General features: G+C 38.2%; 1 pseudogene; it reads left to right on the top strand.

The window, feature by feature from the left end:
* Positions 1–23,409, top strand: part of LOC131403947 (androgen-induced gene 1 protein-like) — a 36,135-nt pseudogene extending 12,726 nt beyond the window's left edge.
* Positions 23,410–24,149: the final 740 nt, after the last annotated feature.

Raw genomic sequence — 24,149 nt, forward strand, 5'->3', positions numbered from 1 at the left:
GAGGAACATTGAAGTCTCTAAGTACAATTGCGTGTTTCTGCCCATCTTCCTCTACCTTACATATGGGATGCCTGCCGTAGTGTGGCTTGATAAGTGGTACGTTTGTCTGCACCCGGGATCCAAACCCATGAACTCCGGGCCGCCAAAGTGGAGCGTGTGAACTTAACTACTACACCACTGGGCTGGCCCCCAGCTTTCTTTTGATTAGTGTTTAAATGGTATACCTTTTTCCATCTTTTTACTTTTATCTTATCTATATTGATATATTTAGAGTGGGTTTCTTATAGACAACATATAGCTGAGTCTTATTTTTTTAATTTAATTTGGTCATCTCTATCCTTTAGTAGACATCATGTGCATTTAACTTAATTATTGATGTGGTTGGATTTATGTCTGCCATTTATTACTTGTCTTCTTTTTGTTACCTTTTTTTGTTTCCTTGTTCCCTGTCTCCTGCTTTCTTCTGGATTATTTGAATTTTTTTTAGTATTTAATTTTAATTTAACTATTGGCTATTTGGATATATTTCTTTGTATTATTATTCCTTATGGAGGAATGTTCAAGAGCTGTCTTGAAGGCCTTGCCTGATCATTCCAACATCTGGTCCATCTTGGAGTTGGCATTTGTTGATTGTCTGTTTCTTTGAATATTGGTCCAATTTTCCTGGCTCTTTGTATGTCAAGTTATTTTGGATTGTGCCCTCTGGGTCTGGTTAAAGTCCTTTGGAGAACGTTGACTTGTTTGTCTGTTTGATTGCTTAGGAGGCAATCAACCAGGTTAGGTTCAAACCTTGTATTTTCTCCCATGGTAGTTCTAATGTCAGCTTAATTGTTCAAGATCTTGCCATGCCTTTTGTATCTTACTGGAGCTTACATCACTCAGTTCTTAGTCTGGGCAATGGTTCATGTGGTAGCTCAGGTCTTGCCACCTCTGCTATGCTTCTCTGGGTTTGTTCTGTGGAGGTCCAGGAGTTCTGTTAGTTCATACACAGAATTAGGAGTTGCCCTTTTCCAGGTCTCCATGGTTTGTCCCATGCTCTCCAACTCTCAGATGCTCCTTTTCTTGGTTCCTCTGGCTAGAAAGATGGAGTCCTCTCAGAATTGTAGCCTCCCATGCTGTCATGCAGTCCTACACAATTGGGGCTACCTTCACAATGAGGCAACAAGAAAAAAAAAACTCATACTCCCTCCACACTCTTCATACAACAGGGCCTCTTTTTTCCCTGTTCCTCCCGGCTAGAGAGATGGGTTTTCCTTGGAGTTTCAGATACTTGTGCTATTGCCAGTGCAACTCTGTAACTGGGCCTGGCCTCAGAGCAAGGCTGGGAGAGAAATAAAAAGGAAAAAAGGATCTGCTTCACAATCTCCAGCACGTAACTGTCTTTTTCCCAGTCCTCTGTCTGGAAAGAAGGTGTTTCTCCTGGAGTTTTTGTTGTCAGTGATTGCTGCACAATTCCAGGATTCAGTTCATCCTCAGGTCAAATCTAGGGAGAAAAGGAAAATTAAAACGCATGAACCTCACCCTTTATGGATCCTTATTCAAGTTTTCACTTTAGTTCCCGATCCACTTGCTAAGCGTACTTTTCCAAGTCCCCGGGTAGTTGCCTTTTGTATTCTGCTCAGAGTTTTTAGTTGTAATCAGTGGGAATGATGGTCTGTAGACAGCTTTCTCCAACTTGGCTGGCACCGGGAGTAGCTTACATGTAATTTTAATACCTGTTTTCTTTCCATCTAGAATATTTTGTAAACATTTTTCCATGCTACTATACATTCTTCCATAACGTCATTTTTAAAGACTAGATATTCCTTCATGTGGGTGTTTATGTTGATTGTGTTAGTGAACATATGAATAGATAAATCTCCACACACATCTGTGATTATTTTCTTAGGATAAATTCTTAGAGATGGAATTACTATACTAAGTCTTTAAGAGAGTATCTTAACTTTAAATCAATCAATTTACACTTCCTCCAATATTTAGAGTACTTATTTCTCTGTATCCCTGCTAACACTGTGAATAGAAAAATAATTCCAATGATCACTCAAGGTTCTTCGACTTCAAAATTTCCTGTCCAGGAGATGCCCTGCAAATATTTCATCACATATCTCATAAATGTAAGTGACTAACTGTCTTTGATGCTGTGCTTATAAAACCCAGTGATATTAGGCACACTTAGTTTGGGCTCATGACTCCTTGAGCCAAGCATAAATCTTTAAGTGCCTAGAGCATCCTAATTAGGATAGAATTGACATGGCTGAAGTGAGCAAGAATACTTTTCTATGCACAGTAATCATGGGTTTACTTGTGCATTCCGTTCATCTTGCATTAAAATTGTACTTTAGCTGAGTCATTTATTAGATCCAATTTGAAAAGTCAACATTAGGAGTCTGAGGAAAGTGTGTTTGCTATAACATTACATGTCTTTTTTTTTGTAATTACACTTAACACATCTTTGCTATTTTTAAAAAAGACATATGAACGTTAAGAATGCATATAGCTTGGGAAAATATTGTCTTCTAAAATAGCAAGGCATATGTTCTATCTCAGAATAAATCATTTCTGTGTCAGCCCAGGTCCTGGCAGAGAAGAGAGATGGCACACTTAAATTGGGTGATTTGAGTGAGTTTGGTGAAGGAATGATTTATAAGGGTGGACAGGTGTGGAGAACTCTCAAAATACAATACAAAACTTGTGGGCTGGGCTAGTAACAGGAGCAGGTTACCACTGCTAGGCCTGAGCAGTGACCTTGGTGCTCATCCGGCACGTAGGGACCCTTCAGGGACTGAGCAAGCAAAACAAACACCCCAGGTTTCCTTTCCTTCCTCTGTCTGATTTCCTGCCAGTGCTCCTTACTGGTTAAACCCTACAGGAAGTCAGAGGGTCAAAAAACCTCTTCACGCAGTGCACAAAGATCTACCAAAGTGAAGATGGAAAAATTATTGAATTTAAATCCCCTACCACAAATACGTTCAGACGTCTCTGGCTAATTTGAAACCATTTGCATATGATGAAGGAACATTTCTATTTCACAAAGTATTGATTTATAGTTGAATATATAAAATGATAATTCTTAACATGTGACTTTTTAGCATAATATACTGTCAATTTATTGGAGAATTATATACAACATTTATGTACTTATTAAATAGAGGCTTTATAGCATAAGAGGTGAGCACTTGGGTTCAGGAGTCAGACTGAATTTGAATCTCAGCCTTTCCATCTACCTATTATTTGACTCCGGACAAATTTATTACCTTCTCTAAGGCCTAATGTTGTTGTTGTTTTTCATTTTTTAAATGGGAATAAAAATAGTACATATCTCACAGAGTTGTGAGGATTAGATGAGATAATGTATGTTGACCTCATAACCCAATGCCTAGCATTTATCAAGTACTTAATAAATGTTATCTATTATTATTCTAATTGTTACATATATACCTGTGACCAGGGACAAGAACCATGATTTGAAAAGACTGTGGTCATTTTACGATAAAACTAATTGCTTAATTAAGTATAATGTTCAGAAAGGATAGAGAGTTCAGTGATTAAGTGCACAGGCTCTGGCGTAAAATCTCCTGGGTTTTCAGCCTAGTCCTGCATCTGACTCTTTCCTTGGACAAGCCTCATATCTGCTCTGTGCCTTAGTTTCTTTATCTGAAACTTGGCGATGGTAGAAATATATATATGTATATTTCCATTTATATATATATATAAATGGAAAGGATGAAAATTCACAATAATGTCAAAAATTTGGAATTTATAGCCAACCTCATTCCAGAATCTGAGAGGATAGATCCATGAAAGCCAGGGCTAGTGAAATTGTTTTCAAATATGTAATTGATAGCCCCCCCATATCCGATGGTCTAAAATCTGAAAAGATGGCTCTGACACTCCTTTCCTGTTTCTGATTCAGGGATAAGGTATCTGGAAAGACTTCTTTTTTATTTCAGGAGGATACACCTGGCAGGCAGCCAAAGTGTTGCCTGATCCGGGTCTGTAAAACCCAGAAAACCACAGAGCGGGAAGGAAGTAGGAAAAGGACCAACGCAAGTGCATTGCATCCTGGGAGATGTAACATACACAAAGAAGGTGCTGTAGGTTCCTGCTAATCAGAAAACTTCAGCAGGAGTGTACTCTGGGATTTACAGTTTCATTTTCATGTACTCCATTACTTCAGAGTGACAGAGAATTAACCCGTGGGTGGGGGAAAATGCCTTCTCAATAGAGCACAGGCTCATTACATGGAAGTTTACAGAATACTACTAAAATTGTGCGAGAACTATACATTTAAACTATTATTCAGCCACAGCCCTGGGACTAAAAGAGCACTGAAGCAAAAGAGTCACCCCCAGATCAATCTACATATCCTCTCTGTTGGAAAATACTAGTCTTAGACAAATCTTTTCTTGTTCCAGGCTGAAGAAATAGAAAAAAATAAAAAAACAACTGTATGCAACCCTTGAAAATTATTGCATAACAAAGGCAATGAAATATTATCCTGAAAAGCCGCCAGAAGAGCACACTAATGAAAATTATGTACAGTTGAAAACCAAAAAATTTTAGAAAATTGTTCAAAATCCTCAACAGAATGAAAAAGAACCTGGCATCCAAGAAATAGAGTATAAAGTCATTAAGTGGAGAGTAGAGAAACACAAGGGTAACAGGATGCGATGAAAAGGGGGGTGGGTGAGATAAGGGTAATTGCAAGACTCTAAAAAATGCAGCGGCAAAATTAAAATCGACAATGGGGCCAGTAAAAAATAAAACTGATACTGTGGAAAATCAGATCAGTATGACAGAGAACAAGGTAAAGATATCCTCCCAGAATTCAAAGAAAAGGAAAAAGAAATTAAAATAATGAAAGTGAAGCCTTGAGGTAAAGAGAATGGAGATTTGATAACAATTATTGATTGTTTCTGAAACATAAAGCACAGTAGTAAGAACAGAAATAATAATCAAAACAAAATTGAAAAAAATTCCCACTGCTGGGGGGGGAGAAAAGCACCCAAGTACAGTCATGCGCAGCATAACGACATTTTGGTCAACGGACAACATATATGATGGTGGTCCCATAAGATTAGCACCATATAGCCTAGGTGTGTAGTAGGCCATACCAGCTAGGTTTGTGTAAGTACACTCTATGATGTTCACATAATGACAAAATCACCTAAGGATGCATTTCTCAGAATGTATCCCCGTCGTTAAGTGACACATGATTGTATATGGATTGAAAAGCTTCCTGGTCTCTTAGGCAAAATAAATAAGAAATGATACACACCTGGACTCATCCTGGCAAAGGTTGTGATTTGAAATAATTATTAACCATCATGTAAGCCTCCATGCATGACGAATGAAACAAAACATAAATAGAGCACTCCAACAAATTACCTGCTAAGGAGCAAAAATGACAGTACTCTGAGTCATCTAAGTTTAGTATCTATCATTTAGACTCCAAACCAAAGTAACAGAGCAATACCTACAGAATTTTGAGGAGAAAAATGATGTGATCTAAAATTTTATACCCAACCAAGTTATCTTTTTGAGTTCAGGTAATTGACATATATATCAGTTATGTAAGGTTTCAGAAAATCCCACCACTATTTACCTCTTCTTGTTTTTTTTTAATTCTATTTATTACTGCCTTTTTACTGAAGAATCAGAGAGGAATTAAAATGTAGAATTCAAGCATGAAATAGAGATAGTATAAAACTTGTGTTGTCTCTGAAACTGATGGATTATAGAGTTAAGTCTAAGGAATCTATTAGGTTTTTTTCAGGTTACAAGGAATAGTGGTACAATTAAAAACTAAAATGTCAGTAAGGCAGACTACTGCTTGGAAATCTAGCTGAGTTAGTGAGGTTTGCATTATATGTATTTTTAATGCTGTTTTCCTGCTTAAAGTTACACAGAACTATCTGGCCAAATATTTCCTAGCAGAGATACGACTTTAATGAGTACATAAGAATGATTTGTAATTAGAACCTGAAAGTACTCATTTGAATAGGATTGGTTTTTGCTGCTTTCATTGTGGTTTACATGAATGAATATAAATTGATATGCCTAAATTGGCTAAATTATCTTTTCTGAACTATTAGTGTGCTTTTATTGTTGGTCAGTTTCAAAGGTAAATTCTAGTATTATTTAGGCCTATCTAGAATGAGAATGACTCAGATATTTTAAAGACCTCACCCAATCAGACTGCTCCCATCTTTGATCTTAAATTCTGATTTCAAATAGCGTAGAGTTAAAAAAAAAAAGAACCTTGTGTTATTGTCAGTGTAAATAAGACTTAATCTTGATACTTCACAATGTGAATTCCCTTGGGCTAAAATTTCACTTATGTGTTTACTACCACAGTGCTATGCTGGTATGGAGGATCAATAAATACTATATGATAATAATTGATATGCAGTTTTCTTAATGACTACTCTAAGGAAAAATAATTTCAAAATGAAGAAAAGAATATCTTTCAATCTAGCCATAGATCGCTATCTATAGATCTGTATCTCTATGTCTGTCTCTATCTAGAGATCTCTATCTCTGTCTACACCTCTATCTCTGTTTAGAGATCTCTATCTAAGTTGGAAGTTAATAAGAGTATGATATAGATATGTTAGGAATACAATTGCAATTGCTTTATTCCTACTTGACATTTTTACTGAAGGGCAACCTGGCATTATAATTTAAAATGAATTTTTTCTTCTCATATTTTTAATTTTTCCATATGTTAACACAAGTTAAACTCATAACTTGACTGTAATAAACATATTCGAGCCAATTTCTGTTTGCCACAAAAAGCCATTATGATGTGACCTAATTTGATATTTTAAAAATTGCCATTAGTGACTTTAGGCACAAATAGAAAGGGAGCAGCACTGTGTCAGAAGATCTAAATTATGAAGGCAAAATGAGATTTTTTTCTAGGAGAATGCCTGTCAGATGTAACCTCCTTTGCTTTTTCCTGAAATGGGGCTTGCTCTGTTTTTTTGTAGTGGGAGAATTTCTCAGAGATATTCTGCTGTAGCACCTTTCCCAGTCCTTACGTCCCTCTCATTTCCTTCTTTTTTTTTTTAGCACAGATTCTGTGGTCCAACATTATAAGCACATCGTTGCAAACCATCAACTACCATATCCCTTTTTGCCTTCAATCTTATTTACCTAGAAAATCTGTAATTCTAATTAAACCCAACTACCTGCCTACTCATGCCTGCATCTGAGCAGCTGAGTATGATTACAGAAAATCACAGAAGCATGCTATTTGGTCTGCTTGTTATTCATGATCACAGGTATCAAGTGGGTCCTCACTGCTGTCCAACAATGTACCACATGTCCCTAGTCATGTGAATCTCCTATTCTTACAATGCCTCTTTCACCTATTTTCCTCTATCCTCAAATCTTGGGCATCTCTCCCCTGATCCTCTCACTCAGATCACTCTGTCGCTCAGAGAACAATCTCCATATTGGCGAAAGAGTGTAATGAACTTCCTGTTTGTTTCAAAAAGAAAACAAAAGCTATCAGAAGAAACTTCTACATTCTCCCACCATCAGATCTGCCAATCTACCTTCATCTGAAACTGTACTCCCTGTTCCCTGCTGTTACAGTGGATGAACTGTCTGGACCTCTACACTTTTCCACGTGTACGCTGGACTCCACAACCTCTCGTCTACTTGAGCGTTCCAAGACTGACATTATCTCCTCTCCCTCCTGTATTGTACGGTTTTCCATTTTGACTGCTTTATTTCCATCAATCTACAAACATGTAGATTGGTATCTGTGTCATCTCTCAACGTAAATAGAACAGAATAAAATTGATCTTGGTCTTGAATCTTTTCGTGCCACCTTATTTCTCTTGTTCTGTTTTTAGCAAAGCTCCTTGAAAGAACTCTCTGCACTCCCCGTTTCCACTTCCTCTTCTCCCATTCTCTCTTAAACCCACTCCACTCTGCTGGAAGACCTCTAATCAAGGTCAGCGGTGGCCAGCACATTGACAAATATAATGCCAATTCTGAGTCTTCATTTAACATAAACTCTCAGGAACATTTGATCCAGTCAGTCACTTTCTTTTTTCTAAAACACTTTCTTAAAACTTGGCTTCTGCTAAAATACATTCTCCTACTTTTCTGGCTGTTTCTTCTTAGTCTGCCTTGCTGGTTTCTCTTCCTCTTCTTAACCTCTCAACGTCAAATGCCCCAGAAATCAGCCCTGGATCCTCTTCCCTGTATAGTCTACATCCCTTCGTTGGGGATCTCACCTATTATTGTGGCTTTAAATACATTCTATCTGATGATGATCCTCCAGATCTATGTCTTGAGTCCCAATCTGTCCTAAGCTCCATTTTCCTATATACAACTACATGCTTTAGGTCTCTGCTTAGAAGATTAATATGCATTTAAAATTTTTGTTCAAAAACAATTCTTGGTTTCACCTCCCAAATCTGCTTTTACTTCATTGTTCTCTATCTCAGTAAATACCACCATCATCCAGGACTGTGGTTTTGTACAAATCCGAGGTGCATTGTTCTTATGGGTTAATTGAATTTTTATTTACATCTTCTGTGTATTTTCCCCAAGGGCATCTCATTTATTCAAAATGGACTTAAAAATGTAAACAATTTGGCAATTGTACCTAGCTCTTGAAATTTTCAACCTAACTGGGCAGCTACTATATTAATTACATGATGAAAATGATCAACTAATATCCTTTTGAGAAATTATGAAAAATCAGAGAATAACCTTCATATCGGACAGAGCATGTAATGCAAAAACAAACAAACAAACAACAAAAAAAAAACTTTTAACCAGTTTTAGGTCTTGAAGAAATTTTAGCAAAGGGTTTTTGATTTTTAAAAAAATCTGTTTTTACCTAGCATTTAGGGGAGTAACCATACCTTATTTTTTGATTCCACAAAAGATGGCCACATTTGTTTTTCACTAAAAAGTGGTAAATATTATGTAGAAAATCTGAAAGAATTGACCAAAATACATCTCCTAAAGCTAATAAGTGATTGCAGCAAGGTTTCAGGATACACTCACTTTCCTATATACCAACAATGAACAAATGGAATTTGCAATTAAAAACACAATACCATTTACATTAGGAATGAAATGAAATGAAATACTTATGTATAAATCTAATGTATTATGTACAGGATCAATATAAGGAAAACTATAAAACTCTGATGAACAAAACCAAAGAAGAACTAAATAAATGGAGAGATAGTCTATGTTCATGGATAGGAAGACTCAATATTGTCAACAAGTCAGTTTTTTCCAACTTAATTTATAGAGATTCAATGCAATCCCAGTCAAAATGCCAGTAAGTTATTTTGTGGACATCAACACACTGATTCTAAAATTTATATGGAGAGGCAAAAGACCCAGAATAACCAATCCAAGATTGAAGGAGAAGGGCAAAGTTAGAGGGCTGACACTGCCTGACTTCAAGACTTACTATAAAGGTATAGTAATCAAGGCAGTGTGGTATTGGTGAAAAAATAAATAAATAGATCAATGGATAGATTAATAGATAAATAGATCTCTGTTCTGAGAATAGAGAGCCCAGAAATAGACCTAAATAAATACAGACAACTGATCTTTGACAAGGAATCAAAGGCAATACAATGGATAAAAGATAATTGTGCTGGAACAACTGGACATCTACATGCAGAAAATGAACCTAGGCACAGATCTTACACCCTTCACAACAATAACACAAAATGGATCACAGAATTAAATGTAAAATGCCATATTATAAAAGTACTAGATGATAACATAGGAGAAAACCTAGATGGGTTTTGGGTATGGTGATAACTTTTTAGATACAACACCAAAGGCATGATCCATGAAAGAAATAAGTGACAAGCTAGACTTCATTAAAATTAAAAACTTCTGCTCTGCAAAAGACAAGAGAAGGAGAAGAAAAGCCACAGACTGGGAGAAAATATTTCCAAAAGACATGTCTGATAAAGGACCGCTATCCAAAGAACTCTTAAACCTCAACTGTAAGAAAACAAAGAACCCAATTTAAGAAATAGGCCAGAGACCTTAACAGATACCTCACCAAAGAAGATATACAGATGGCAAATAAGCACGTGAAAAGATGCTCCACTTCATATGTTATCAAGGAAATGAAAATCAAAACAACCATGAGATACCATTACACACCTATTAGAATGGCCAAAATCTGGAACAATGACAACACCAAACCCTGGCAGGGATATGGAGCAACAGGAACTCTCATTCATTGCTGGAAAATGTACAGCTAATTTGAGAGAGAGTTTGGCTGTTTCTTACAAAACTAAATGTACCCTTACTATATGATCTAGAAGTTGTGTTTCTTGGTATTTACCCAAAGTAGTTGAAAACTTATATCCACAAAAGAACCTGCACACAGATGTTTACAGCAGCTTTATTCATAATTGCCAAAACTTGGAAGCAACCAAGATGTCCTTCGGTAGGTGAATGAATAAATAAACTGTGGTACACCCAGGCAGTGGAATATTGTTCAGCACTAAAACGAAATGAACTATCGAGTCATGAAAACACACGGAGGAACCTTAAATGCATGTTACTAAGTGAAAGAAGTCAATCTGAAAAGGCTACATAATGTGTGATTCCAACTATAGGACAATCTGGAAAAGGCAAAAGTATGGATACAATAAAAAAAATTAGTGGTTGCCATGGGTTGGGGGGTGGTCGGGGGGATGAATAGGCAAAGCATAGAGGATTTCTAGGGCAGTGAAAATACTCTGTATGATACCATAATGATGGATACATGTCGTTATACATTCATCCAAACCCATCGAATATACATCACCAAGAGTGAACCCTAAGGTAAACTATGGACTTTGGGTGATTATGACTTGTCAATGTAGGTTCATCAGTTGTAACAAATGTACTACTTTGGTGCAGGATGTTGATAATGGGGGAGACTGTGGAGAAGGGGCAGGGAGTATATGGGAAATCTCTGTACCATCCCTTTAATTTTTCTGTGAATCAAAAACTGCTCTTAAAACACTAAAGTCTTAATTTTTAAAAAAGTGATAAATATCAAAGAACTAAAAGCACATCATTAGCTTTTTTTATATGCTGCTGCTACTGCAGAAAACTTCATAAGCTTTTCAGCCAGAATATTGCAAAGTTCAAAGAGCTTTCAAAGAGATTTCTAATTCTAACAATAAATATAGATACTCTCTCTACGTAATCCAAGCTTGCTATGCTCTATGACATAGGGTACTCCATATTCTAAGCAAGACAGAGACCTCTTAAAAGTCAATCATGGAAAAAATGATAAACATTAAATAATATAATAGATGTGTGCACAAATTATTAAGCATAATTAAAAATTCATTTTACAACTACTGTTGTTTTCCATATCATGGTCCTTTCCCATCCTATATTTCTGCCTCCTGCCTAGATGTAGCTGCCATCTTGAATTTTGTGGTACCATTCCCTTTTTAAAAAAATAGTATGTACTCCTAAACAATATATTGTGTTGGTTAGTATTATTGCTTAGTTTTGCTTCATAAAAATGGTGTCATTATGGAGGCTTTCTTTATCCAAATAGATATAGCATGTTTAAGTAGGTTAAACTTGACAGTACAATGAGTACAAAAAATATTGTTTACATGCCTGTGTTTTTTATTGCCATCAGTATTGTGTAATTTGGTCTTGCAACTGATTAGCCAATTAGGAATTGGAAGGATGATATGTAAATGTTACTGTCTAACTGACAGGATGATTTATTAGGAGCGGATTTTTGTGGAATTTCACCTGCGTTGTTGTTGGAGAGGCCCAGTGCCGAATTGAAAGATGTGTGTAATGGCAGACTTGTGGCCAGCTTTTTAGTAAAATTCAGCCAGCATTGAATTCCATTCAAGTATGATTTTCTTTGTTTGCCAGTGGTGTCATACTGATTTAAAAATGTGTTTACCCTTTACATGGCTTCAATCAGCATTATTGAAACTTTCAACACCCATGGGATATACGCCATGGGCCCTGATGTCACCCACTGACTATGCTAGGTTAGTTTTTGCCACTGTTTGTGCCAGTACTTTCTCTTCTTCCAATGTCAACTGCTAAGTGGATCTTCTGAACCATAAGATTTGCATGAAGAGGGCTTCCCTTTGCTCTTAGAAAACTGCGTGTTCTACTCATTGACCCAGCTTGTTTACTTTGGTCTCAGAGATGGTTGGAGTTTTGTTTTCGTTAAAAATATTCTTTTGGCTTTTGTCTCAATGTGACATGGATAGAAAAGGCTATCAATTATTTTTATAAGGAAAGCAGAAGAAGAAGGAACTGACATTTTTTAATCTACAAAATAAAAAAGTATTCATCTACTTTAGGAAATAATAAGAATCAATATTATGAAAATGTGCTAGTTAAATCTTCCTAGTTTTAAAAGTGCTCCCTCAAAATTCTGATCTGTCTTTATTCCCTTTGTTTTAAAAGGCAAGTTATGTATACATACCCTCCATAAAGATTTTATAAGATGTTAATGGAGAATAGAATAATATGGTCATACTTAAAGTTTATTGCCTTAAATAATTAATTTAAGCTCAGTGTTGTAAAAAAAGTTTGAATTTTACTTTGTATCATCTTTGGATGCATATCTGAAAACCTTTTATTTTTCTTATAATTCTTTTTACTTATACTGATGTTAAACTGCTTTAAGTAGCAGGCACAGCTAAGTTCACAAAAATGAGATGGATTGCTGGCTTTCATTCTTGAAGTTCCTATTTTAAGGGAATAAGGTGAGAAAATATGATAGTGAGATGGCACATGTAGAGGCATCTGGGAAACCACTGAACCCAATGATCAAAAAAATCCTGGAGAGAACATTCCATCGATTAAAGTGCAAGTAGCCTGCAAGAGTGGTACATATCAATTATTCACAACATTGTGCAAATTACTCTAATTAGGTAATTGCATTGTTTGCCTTCTACTATCTTAGCCTAATTTCTGGGGAATTATTGGTTAGAGGAAAGAGGAGCTATTTGGAAGGGTTGGGGAGAGGAAGACCGTGTTTAAGGGCATGTATTCCTTCTAGAAAGAAGCTTGGAACAGGTAGAGGTCTGCAGGGGCTGGAGACTGTTGGAGGACAGCCGTAGGGATGGGGCCCTGAAAATCGGGGAGACAGAGTCCAGAATGACATGTCAGACATGACCACGATAGAAACATCTACTGTGATCCTGAATTAATGTCTTAGCAAACGTTTTCAGTCAGAAGAATGACCTAAAACATCCAGGAGACTTTAAATCGAAATATTATTTCAGGACTCTGGATTTTTTTTTTCTAAGAAGATTGGCCCTGTGCTAACATCTGTTGCCAATTTTCCTCTTTTTCTTTTTTCTCCCCAAAGCCCCAGTACATAGTTGTATATCATAGTTGTAGAGTTGTAGTTCTTCTATATGGGACACTGCCTCAGTAGGTCCGCGCCCAGGATCCGAACCGGCGAACCCCGGGCCACCAAAGTGGAACACGCGAACTTAACCACTACGCCACCTGACCGGCCCCTGGATATGTTTTAAAGACCATAGACAGAATATACCCAATGAGAGATTATACTAATTGTTTATCATTGCATTCATGCTAACATTCTGAATCTGGCATGTAAAAGTGTCCTAGATAAAATAATAGTGGAGTTGACATTATTTTTCATCACCATCGTGCACCTTTACTTTTTGTTCTAGTTAGCAGATATCTGACTTAATAAAATACAAAGGTTAGTTATGAGCAGAGACAGATGTAGACATATCAAAACAGTCGTTTATTTTTTCATCAAAGTCAAAAGCAAACTAAAACAGAGAAACAAATAAAACTCCATACACTGGATTGCCACTTAATTTAATTTTTATGTTATCCCAGAGTCCTGAAGATTTGTGTACACATTAGCACAAATATCTAGCATGCATATATGTCTTAGGCCATTACCAGTGAATCTGTTCTTTCAGAAAGTGTCACCGAATTATACATTTAAAATCAACGCAAAGAAAATGAAAAAGGAGCCATTTTTTATTAGTTGACTTGTTTACTCAGCAAACACTTTCTAAATACCTACTATGTGCCACTCTGCTAGGTTATGGTAATACAATGACAAGTAATACACAGCTCCTGCCTTCAGAAATGTTGCAGTCTAGTGGGGGCATCAGACCCAAACACTTATAAAGCAATGTGAAAGTGTAGTGAAATAGACATGTACAGGATCTTATGAATGATTGAGAACTCTGCTCCGAGCAGTCACTGCTGGATTCTAAGGTAACATTGATTAGCTGAATTAAGACCACCCACATAAGGAACCACACTGCGTGGTAGAGTGCATATACCTGTTCTGCCTTTGCCTGGTGAAGGATATGGCTGTGTTCAGAAGTACACTGTTTTAGCTCATGCGGTTTCATTTATAGCATTGACAGGTAGATGTGATAAATATCAAAGTTTTCCAAAATGAGTTACTAAACTTCCTTCTCCCTGCGAAGTTGTAACCCAAAATTGTTCAGTAAAGGAGAATTACCAGGACCCAGGAAGAGGTTTGGGTACTAGCCAGAATTCTTATGAGTAACTGAGTGAAAAGTGTTTTCCTCATCAAAGTATTTTGCCTTCATTTTCTGAACTAAATGGAGGGAACTGACAGTGTTTCTGATGGTTGTTGCTGCTGATGGTGGTGGTAGTGGTGGGGATGGTGGTAAGAGATTTCTCTTTTTATTTTAGTCAACCACAGCATTGTTTCTCAGAAGCCATTTGATACACAAATATGGAGGTGAGAGTTGATCCATGCTGGTTTCTGAGAATCCTCCTCATTGCCTTTCTTGAACTTTTTTATTTCAAGTTTTACAGCTAATTCTTCCATGGAAACAGACAAGGGACTAAAATAAAAAATAGAACCATTGCCAAGTTACAGGGCTTCCAGCCCTATTCTATAAAGGCCTTTGCCTTATATTCCTCTAATCCCTTCACAGTAGTAAATGAAGGACACTGGCCCCTCTTTTAATTGAGGGTGGAGCTTCCTTCTGACCTCATTTTAGTGGAGGGATTCTTTTCCTCATGAGGGCACCTCTTTTCAGCCTGAAGATGCCATCTGCGGAAGAAGATAGTGGTCCTTTGTCTCAACTGGGCACTTTGTAATTCTAAAGACCTTGAGTGTATGACGTTTGATTCACTAAAGACCTCTTAGCCTCCCCAGGTGTGAGCTCTTCTCTTTTTGTTTTTGTTTTTCAGTGCTGGATCAGAGAAACCATGGAAGCCATAGAATATCCTGAGTGTATCCCAGAGCTACAGCTAGCGGGCCTAGAACTAAAGCCTGGAATTGGGGATGTCTATCTGGGGTGGACAGTGGCCTATTAGCAATTTAGCTCAGCTAAGACAGAATTCTGAGTGTGTTCTCAGCTCATTGCCACATTTCTACATTTTCACAAAAATATGTTTAAAAGAAGAGCAGCATGGTACAGACCAAGGAGAACAGAGCAGAATACTGAGGGTGTGGTCAAGCTAGGGTAAGGTAAGTGGTTAGTGAAGTCTCCCAACCAAGGAAACCAGATAAACCAAAGGCATTTGACCGACCGAAGAGAAAACTCAAGACAGTGCTAAGAGTGGGAGGTAGTGAACAGCATATTAGGGGAAGAGGCAGAGCCCTGAGTGGCACTCAGAAGAGAGGCGTCAATGATCTTCACGTTGAGGCTGCTGATGGAGCCATGAGGGTGAGCAAACAGAGCATAGACCTGCAGAGACAAAAATTCGGGAAGCTCGGAGATCTGTTTTGTATTGTCATTTTCTTATTATTTATATCCTTAAGTCTAAAATATTTCCCTAGGAGTGTGATAGCTGGAATGCTTCCTCAAGTTGACTATAAACACTATGAAGTGTAGGTTTTACTGAGAAAAAAGTACCAAATAATATCAATATTTTCCCCACAGCTCCAGAAAAAATGTGTCCACAAGCACAATTCTATCCTTGAATTGGCAACACAAGTGAAATGGATCATTTTCTGTCAGGGAATGTATTACTGAGTTCTCCGATTTATATTTTTGGAACTTCAGTATTCTGGGTTCTGACATATGGCTTTGCTTTGGAAGTTAAGTAGAAGGCAAGGACCCTCACACAGCTATTGTGCACACTCAGTTGCAGTAGCTCCCATTCATTGAGATTTTAGCTCTGCAGGCAGCCAGCCTCCCACTGGGGCAGATGGTAGGGACAGGGGACTGACTTGGAAATAGGTGGTAGGAATGGAGGCCATTAAGGAAAGTCTGTGGATGATTAGAGGCAGGTTGAATGCCCTTCTTTCTGTATGGTTTTGAATTGAGTTGTGTCACCGCTCCACCCCGCCCCCAATTTTTATGTCAAAATCCTAACCCGCAGTACCTCAGAGTGTAACCTGATTTAGAAATAGGGTCATTGCAGATATAATTAGTTAAGATGAGATCATAATGGCATAGGGTGGGCCCTAATCCAACCTGACTGGTGTCTTTATAAAAATGGAAAGTCTGGCACAGACACACACAGGTGGAACACCAGGTGAAGATGAAGGCAGAGGTTAGGGTGATGCTTCTACAAGCCAAGCAATGCCAGAGATTGCCAGGAAACTACCAGAAGCTGGGGGAGAGGCATGGTAGAGATTTTTCCTCACAGCCCTCAGAAGGAACCAATCTGCTGACACCTTGATCTTGGACTTCTAGCCTCCAGAACTGTGAGACTGACTATACATTTCTGTTGTTTAAGCCATTTAGTTTGTGGTACTAGAAAACAAATATGTGTATTGTTTGTGTTTCTTATCTGTCTCCTCCAATTCACTCTGCATTCATTGAGGTCAGGGACCATGTCCTGGTCATTTCCAAATCCTCGTCACATAGAACAGTGTCTAGCACACTTAGAGAGCCCCCAAAATGTGTATTGAATAAATAAGTAAATATATTGGTTTCTACCAATAACATTTGGATATCTCTCGATTAGCAAAGCGTATATTCTATTCTCCCAATTCTCAAACTTAGTTCAATTTAGTAATTTGGACCCTGGATTAGGTTCAGGGTGGCCTCCCTTGATTACCCCTTCTTCTCCCCAGATCCTACCACTGCCCTTCATTCAGCTATTTCTGTATTTAAAAGTTAAACATAACAATTTTCATAGTATCTACAGATAAGTGAAATTTTTATACCACTGTTCTAGGAAAGCCTTCATTTACGATAAAATTTGTATAGGTTATATCAAACGTTGGGTTAGGATTTTCTTGAGGGTAAAAAAGCAATTTTTTTTATTGATGGACAAATAAAATCAAGGATTGATTTTAATATAAAGATGTCTACTAATTATAGAGATGTGTCTTGAGCAAATAAAGAACATTAAGTGGACAATTTACTTAGAGCAAAGTGATAGCTTATCCAAAACATTACCATAGATGCAGATCCTATCATCTAGACTGTGGAAACCAGCTATACAAGATTATAGTGATGTCTGAGTGAACTGAGATATTTTTGAACTATAAGTGAAAATGTAGGTCCTTAAAAGTAAACTGGAAAACTTTTCCCCCAGATGCAAGCAATGAAAATATGCCAACTGGCCATATGTGGAAATCTCGGCATCTATTTACTTGCGTTTTAGCCTTTGTACCAAGTAGTTGAGAAGCAGAGGGGAAGGAGCCTTACTGGAGGCTCCAAAGGGGACAAGATGACATAGGGGGACACAGGGAAGAGGGGAAGAATTCTGGGTCAGAGGTGGACGGGATATCTTTCTGTAAGAGTCCTCTGAACCCCTGACTTAGGAGTCTCTTGTGAAAGCTTGGAGATCAACTGAAATATCCTTACACCATGATAACTTGGAAACGTTTTCAACTTCGTATCTTTTGTGTGTTTCAGTTCCTGGGGTTCTTTGTGTTTGTCTGGTTATGTTTCTTCTAAAAGAGGGAAACAAAGATAAACACTTCCATTAAATTCCTGGTCCAGTTAAATATATGATGGACAGCATGATTTTACATAAACTTCCCTCTGAAAACTCATTTGCTTGAATTATGGTTGTTTTAAGTGGAGTTATATGTTTTGCTTGAACGTTTAGACTTGTCAAAATGGCTGCACAAAAGCTTTTATGCTGAATTACATGTCTCAAGTTGCAGTTCAGTAAAAAGGATTTTCAGAGAAAAGGGAAGGTCATATCCCATGTGGCCAGAGGTGACTCTACGCTGGCTTTTCTCTCCGTGTTTACTGTGTAAGATTGCTCTAACAGTGTGAATTAGAGGCACTAGACTCAAATCTGTTTTAAGAACATTCCAGATTTACTGTACTAAAAATGGTGAGATAAAATTTTCTGTAAGCTTTCCCACTTGCTACGTGGCATTTAAGAGAAATTCACTCAGTTGAAGACAGTATCTTGTGAAACCTAAAACCAAACGAAAAGACTTGGAAGGAAGCATCGTCTGACTGGGATAGTCCAATGTCTGTGGTGTCTATTCTATGGTGCAGCAAGCGAAAGAGAACTCCTTGGTTTTCCTTGTCCCTAATCTAACCTCGGTTTCTGGGAATTAAAAACAGAAGGGCAGTTTGCAGCTCAGAGAATTCTCCTTAACAACTTCAGCTGGACGGAGCCCAGAATCTGGCTCTGGTATATAAAATGACGCTTTTAACTGTATGTGAGGATATTAACACTCGCTTTTGCCAGTTTCAAACAGACTTATATATGTGGTATACACACAGATATTGAATTTTCTAAGACATTTACTGTGAGAAATGCCTTTTAAACCCCTGGACTAAAGGTGCGTTAGTGTGGAATACCATGATTCCACACATTTGACTCCATTTTACTATGCCCCATTTATTTATAAATTTCTGTATTCATTCACTCACTCATTAATTACTTAATTTATTTATTACCTAAACGTAACAGACTTACTGAGAAGTACACAAATCTTACATGAGTAGCTCAAAAATCTTTTACAAAGGGGACACATCTGTAAACCACCACCTAAATCAAGATATCAAACACCAGCACCCTGGGGCCGGCCTGGTGGCGTAGTGGTTAAGTTCACATGCTCTACTTCGGCGGCCCGGGGTTCACAGGTTCGGATCCCAGGTGCAGACCTACGCACCATTTATCAAGCCATGCTGTGGTGGTGTCCCACATATAAAGTAGAGGAAGATGAGCACGGATGTTAGCCCAGGGCTAATCTTCCTCAGCAAAAAGAGGAAGATTGGCAACAGATGTTAGCTCAGGGCTAATCTTCCTCACACACACAAAAAACCCCACCAGCACCCCAGAAGCCACCTTGAGTCCCCTCCATGGACTTACCTCCTCAAAGGTAACAACCCTTAAGACCTCTGTCACTGTAGACTAGTGCTGCTGGTTCTTGATTTCCATAGAAATGGAATCATGCAACTCGTACTGCTTTTTTCTCTAGCTTCTTTTGCTCAGTATTGTGTCTGGGAGGTTCATCCATGTGATTGCATGTGGCAATAATTTGTTCTATTTCATTGCTTTGTAGAATTCCATTTTGTGTATTTTAAAATTTACGTTCCATCCTATGGCTGACGCATTTTGGGGTTATTTACAGTTTTAAGCTATTAAGAATAATGCATCTGGGGCTGGCCCAGTGGTATAGCAGTTAAGTTCACACACTCTGCTTTGGCAGCCTGGGGTTCGTGGGTTCGGATCCTAGGCCTGAACCTACGCACCGCTCATCAAGCCATGCTGAGGCGGCGTCTCATATAAAGTAGAGGAAGATGGGCACAGATGTTAGCCCAGGGCCAACCTTCCTTAGCAAAAAGAGGAGGATTGGCAACAGGTGTTAGCTCAGGGCCAATCTTTATTAAAAAAAAAAAAAGAAGAATGTATCTATAGACGTGCTTGTGTGTGTGTTTGGTGCACATGTGTGTGCATGTCTGCTTAGGATTAGAATGGCTGCATATAGGATACACATTTGTTCAGCTTAGAAGATACTGCCAGACAGTTTTCCAGAGTGGTTTTAAAATTTTACATTCCCACCAACAGTCTTTAAGAGTTCCAGTTATTCTGTATCCTCACCAGTGCTTTATAGAGTCAGTGTTTTTTCTGATTTATTTTATGACTTTTATTTAGCTATTCTGGGGGATATGTAGTAATACTCCATTGTGGTTTGTATTTGTATTTCTCTGGTCACTAATAATGTTAAAATTTTTTATTTGCTTGTTGGCCATTTGGGTAGGCTCTTTTATGAAGTGCCTGTTAATGTCTTTTGCCATTTTTCAAAATTGGGTGGTCTCTCTTTTACTTTCTGATTTGTAGGATGCTTTTTAAAAAAACATGAATTCTTTGTTAGATATATATTACAAGTGTATCTTTTATGATAGCTTATCTTCACTCTTTATGATGTCTTTTTTTTTCTTTTTTCTTTTTTTTTTTTTTTTTGATGAGGAGGATTGTCCATGAGCTAACCTGTACCAATCTTCCTCTATTTTTTGTACGTGGGACGCCACCACAGCATGGCTCGATGAGCAGTGTGTAGGTCCACGCCCGGGATCCAAACCTGTGAACCCCAGGCCTCCGAAGCAGAGTGTGTGAGCTTAACCACTACGCCACCGGGCTGGCCACTTTTCTTCCTTTTCTAAAGCTTCAGTTCATGGTTGTGTATCCTAGTTGTTAGTTTTAGTTCTCTACGTGAGCTGCCACCATTGTATGACAACTGACAGACGCGTGGTGTGGTTCCGCGACTGGGAAACAAACCCAGGCCGCGGTGGCGAGAGTGCCAAATCTTAACCACCAGACCACCAGGGCTGGCTCTGTGATATCTTTTGATCAATTTATGTTCTTACTTTCAATGAAGCCCAATTTATTAATGTGTTCCATTACTGTACGTGCTTTCTTTTGTCCTTTTAAGAAATATTTACATAATCCAAGATGGTGAAGATGTTCTCCTATGCTATATTCTGGAAGCTTTGTCATTTTACCATTCACGTTTATGATCCATCTGGTAGTGATTTTTGTGTGTGGTGTGAGGTAGGAGTTGAGGATCATTGTTTTCTTATATGGGTTTATTGCTAGTTATGTGCCCTCTTTTTAGCAGAGAGCTGCTTTAGTTTGTCTAGAAGCAAAAACCTTCCTTTGGACTCACACCCTTAAACAAAATATGACAGAGAAACTCTATTTTGAAACTGAAGAGAGGAAGTGTCCTTGCGCCTTGAGGGGGAAGTGTGGGGTTCTTTTGGTTGTTGGTTTGAGGTAGGTTTGAGGCAGCATGAAGATAGTGCCAACAGCATTTTTCAACTGCTCAATAACCACATGTGACTAGTGGCTGCTGTGGATCTATAACATGTCCATCATCATGGAAAGTTCTTTTGGGCAGCTCTGTTCTATTTCTACTTGCTCTTTCACTCAACAGTATGTCTTGCAAACCAAGAGAAGCAAATTTTTTTTTGTCAAGCGTTGAAGCTGGACAGTGGGCACATGGCCATTTGTTATACTATTTTCTCTGCCTCTGATTGTTTAATATTTCTATAATAGAAATTTAAGAAAATAATACATTTTGGACAACTTTCCAAGTCAGTCCATATAGACCTAACTCATGCTTTTTAACAGCTGCATAGTATTCCATTGTATCCATGAGCTATAGATGCACCAGAGATAGCGAGGTAGCCAAAGATCAAACAAAAACTCCACGCTCCCCTTTCTATGGTGTGGAATTGTCACTAGAAGGCAGCTGCCCAACCATGGACTACATTTCCCAGCTCACCTTGCTTCCAGGTATGGTCATGTGACCGTGAGTAGAAGTGACATGTGTCACGGCCAGGCCTAGGATTTTATGAAGTGGGTGTGCCTTCTCCACTGTTTCTTTCCCCTTCTGCCGCTGCCTGCAGAAGACTCTGAGACCCTAGCTTGGCTGAGCCACAATACAGAAGGATCTGGGTCCCTGAATCATCGCGTGGAGGAAAGCCACTCACTAGCCAGAAATATCTGCATTGGACTCTTAAACAAACAAGAATTAAATTTCTTTTTATTAAGCCACTGACAGTTTTGGGTTTATTTGTTACAGTAGCTAGAGTTATTCTAACCAGCACAACAATTAACCCAACCAGTCCCTGAGTGTAAACAAACATTTAGTTTATACCAGGTTGTTACCAGGATAGTACTAACATGCACACCCTTGAGTGTATAGTGAGATATCTCTCTATGTTATATGCCTATTTCTTTGGAGTAAATTCCTGGATGAAGAATTGCTGTGTCAAGTGCATGCGCATTTTGATAACATTTTACTAAGGGTAATATATGTATAGAAAAGTGCAACTATCATAAGTGTACAGTTCAATGAACTCTCACAAAGTTAATACACCTGTGTTTATGGATTTTTAATCCTGATGGTACCAAATTTTCTCAAAGGTTAAGCCTTTTGAATTCCCGTTTATAAATTCCTTGTACATCCCTCTCCCATACTTTTCTCACACTCTCTCTGTGGGGCACATATTCTTCATTTATCCACCTAACTTCCCCACACTCTGCCAGGCTTGGGCGGGGTCCCAGAACTGTGGAGATTAGCTCTTTCTCACCAACCAAAGGCTTTCTGGGCTCAGGTTTATTAAAAATTTTTATTAAAGACTTTTTTATTGTTTAAAAAATGATAGATTTTTTAAATCAAGGATGATCTTTTTGGAAATATATTGACGTAATTTTCTCTTTTCCACTTATAGGGATGTGACACCCCCCCCTCCTCAAACCCATTCTGCCAAAGGATTTCATCTCATTCAGGAAAATTTCAGATGTCTTAGCTGCAGACACACAATGACAGCCAAACGGTAATGTTCAGATTTTCCTTATCAAATTGGGTTTTTGAGTTCCCAAGAAGACAATAGTCTTGAAAGCAAAGCCTTACAAGATGCATAAGTTTGGGGGGTCTAAAGTACAGAATGGTAACTATAGTACACAATACTATATTATATTCTTAAAAGTTGCTGAGAGTAGATCTTAAATGTTCTCACCACAAAAAAAATGGTAATTATGTGAGGTGATGAAGGTCTTAGCTAATGCTATGGTGGTAATCATTGTGCAATATATAACTGTATCTAATCAACACATTGTATGCCTTACACTTGCACAATGTTATATCTCAATAAATTTTATTTTTCAATAGCCAGGCTTGGAGGACTGGAAGATAGAGATTTCATTAAGCTGTGGTGTAGAGAGGACTCAGGATATGATGTAAGGGATATACCTGTTATACAGGCAGAAAGAAAACTGTGGGAAGCTAAAAGAGAGATAAGATGAAGAAGACTCACCAGGATTCCTGCTTCTCTGCCATCTCACCTCAAGGCTAAATGCAAGTGGAGATGGGTCACCTCAGAGACTTCCAGATAGGAGTGGGTGAATTTAGGGGCATCAAGGCTAAGGGGTGACTTCTCCCAACAAAAGCTTTCTTTCTGCTGTTGCCACATCCAACATGGTGTGGGGGCCAAGGATTAGAACCAGCAGACAGGGAGAGCTAGTAGGTGACCCAAGAAAACTCTTCTGGTTTCTATAGCCTGGACATGGAAACCAGGAGCTACTGCATGGACCCCTGGGAGATGCAGAGCTTCTGAGAGGATTGATGGACAAGCAAGAACCAAGGTAGGACCATGCTCCATCTGTAGACAAAACACCCCAACCAGAGTCCACACTTCACAGCTCCAAGATCCCATAAGCTGCACCTACACCAACACCCAGATGCCATCTTGGGAGGAACAAGAGCAGGGTGAGAAATTTTGAAAGATTAAGTCTTCACACAATATAAACTGGGTTTTCCAAGTAAGACTAAACTGAGAAACTGAGACATTGAGAACACTAAGAGCTGACAACGTTTTCCTCCTCTATCCAACAGGAGCTTATATGGAAGATGAGAATTCTTAATTAAACATAAAAAATGTATTTTTTTCACATTGAGTTGTAGTTTGATTAAATTTCATCCCAATACCCACCACACTACCATTTATGAAGTTCTTATTACACATACCAGGTGGTTTACAAAGTTACCTCTTTTGATTCAAGCTTCACAACATCCCTGTGGGATAGGAATCTTGTTATCTGTATTTCATAGCTGAGGAAACTGAAGATCAGAGAGGTTATGTGACTTGCCTGAGGTCACACAGCAAGTCTAAGGTACAAAGGAAAGAGCCTGGAATGGGAACCAGGAGACCTGGAAGTTATCCCTTGTTCTGCCACTAACTAGCTCTCAG

This window comes from Diceros bicornis, unplaced genomic scaffold (assembly GCF_020826845.1).
Source record: "Diceros bicornis minor isolate mBicDic1 unplaced genomic scaffold, mDicBic1.mat.cur scaffold_97_ctg1, whole genome shotgun sequence".
In the NCBI taxonomy this organism is placed as follows: domain Eukaryota; kingdom Metazoa; phylum Chordata; class Mammalia; order Perissodactyla; family Rhinocerotidae; genus Diceros; species Diceros bicornis.